The sequence below is a fragment of the Pundamilia nyererei genome, unplaced genomic scaffold (genome assembly GCF_000239375.1).
Source record: "Pundamilia nyererei isolate P.nyererei 1_Seehausen unplaced genomic scaffold, PunNye1.0 scaffold04242, whole genome shotgun sequence".
Taxonomy (NCBI): Eukaryota; Metazoa; Chordata; class Actinopteri; order Cichliformes; family Cichlidae; genus Pundamilia; species Pundamilia nyererei.
The window spans coordinates 1-1,955 of record NW_005191643.1 but is presented as its reverse complement, the minus strand read 5'-3'; the positions used below and the strand labels follow the sequence as shown (position 1 = coordinate 1,955).

The 1,955-nt window shown below is 39.9% G+C and overlaps 1 long non-coding RNA gene across 1 annotated transcript; it reads right to left on the bottom strand.

The window, feature by feature from the left end:
• Window positions 1-415: 415 nt before the first annotated feature.
• On the bottom strand, window positions 416-1,916 carry LOC102211869 (uncharacterized). The gene is made up of 2 exons (XR_312626.1): window positions 1,781-1,916; window positions 416-816 (listed from the first exon to the last, which is right to left on the bottom strand). It is a non-coding gene; the product is annotated as an uncharacterized LOC102211869 (long non-coding RNA).
• Window positions 1,917-1,955: the final 39 nt, after the last annotated feature.

Genomic DNA, 1,955 nt, shown 5'->3' with positions numbered 1-1,955 from the left:
AAACCTGTACATGGGTGCAGCGCGCTGTATTTGACACGTATCTGTAGTTAAAACCATCTTTGCACAGAGAGGTGAACAAATGTGCGCACACACATGCAACGCAGATGTAACAGTCCAGGCACAAATATACCACAACCAATAAATAGAGACACAAAGTATATACAGCATTTGAAGAGAGAGTGGGAGGAGCTACATGTCATTTATAAAACAACAAATCTTTTTAGAAAATAAGTTGCAAGAGCTCTTAATGGCACCACTCAGTGACACTGACATTAATTTCTATCATTACATGCAATTGTATCAAAACTGTTGATCAGACCTTAGTACATATCAGTAAACTAATCCTGAACTCGAATCCTTAAGATCCAGTTTTTAGGATCCAGTTTACTATCAGTGCTCGTTCGTGATGTTAATATATCTTTTTCATCTCTGATGTCGTTGTCGACTAAATCCATTTCATGCTTTTGTATTTATTTTTTACATATAACTGTAGCAAACAGAAGTAAAAAGAACTGAAAACACAAAGAGAGCTTTTTGTTTATCTTCCTGTTGGTGAAAGTTGTGTCCGTACTTTTACTGAAATATGTTGTATACATGCTTACTTGAGGGTCAAGTTCGGTAAAACTGCAGGGAGGGATTCACATGTCTGTCAGCTGTCACTTGTTGTCTTGTTGTAACTGACAAGCTGCCATTTGTCAGTTAGCACCGCTGCTCTGTGGCTTCTTCTTTATTGTTTTGGGAGCTCGGGTCATGAGGCCGTCTGGTCTCAGTGTCTGTCAGTGATTGGTTGCTCAGGATGCTTCCTCAGCCTTGATCCTGAATGCAAGCATATATATTTTAATGTTAACATAAAGTTTTGGTTCTGGTTTCAAAAAAGGAAACGTAACTTATAATAGCACAACGTTGCCAATACAGAACAAGGTGTTTCTCCCCTGCAGCGAAGACTCCCAAAGACTAGTCTGCTCATAGACAATACAGTTTCAGGCGTTCGTGGATACAAATATTTAACTTGTAAGGCAAATTAAAGCGAGCTTTTTCTAGTCTTGTGCAGGCTGCTGATCAACATCAAAGTGAGGGTCGAGTTTATAACAGTGGTGAGTTATTACTGTCCTGTATGAGCACAGGAAGTGTCAGACAGCTAGCTTGGCTCAGGCTAACTATTAACTGAAGCTCCACTATTGTGCTTTGTGACTGGATGCTGCTACTAAAGCTTAAACCCCAATGGCAGGCACACTCATTATATCTCTGTTTCTGTTATATTCATTTATAAGACACCTTCCTGCAGCTTTGGGCATTTTTATTCAAACTCCAGAGCCTAACAGTAGGAGTGAGGCAAACACCTACAGCTGGTGACTACAGAGGATGAAAATACAGCATAACGAGTGTGTGTTTGGCACTTTAGCCATGACGTTATTCAATCAGGCTTTGCTACTTCCCAGTGACAACATATACACATGGATGGACTTCCAGATATATCAGGAACCTTGGCTTTGCTTTTATTTTCAACACCATTTTTTTATTTCAAGTATTTTTGCCTTTTTACATTTGTCTTGACTTACTGACCATGTAGGACACTTAAAAGGAAATATGTTGTGCATCACCAGTCAAGCTAAAAATATGATAAAGTATGGTGTGACTTTTTGGCCAGTATCAGACATTTGCACTGTGTGATGCAGGCTCAGAATACACTGATTTTAAAATGTAATTGTGCTTTTACCAAAATGTCCAAACAAAAGATTTTTCTATGAGTGTTTTCCTTTTGATTGTTTTAACCTCTTACTGTGCAGTAAGGTGCTTTGGTATCCAGGGGTCTGGAAGGTTCTCCTGGCTGTAGGACCTTCACCCTCCGTTGTGATGGCCTGTACCTCCAGCCTGTACAAACTAGCAGGGCGTAGGCCTGACACCACTAGAACATTACCATCCTGAAAGAGAGGAGACAACAAGTCAAGGAAACG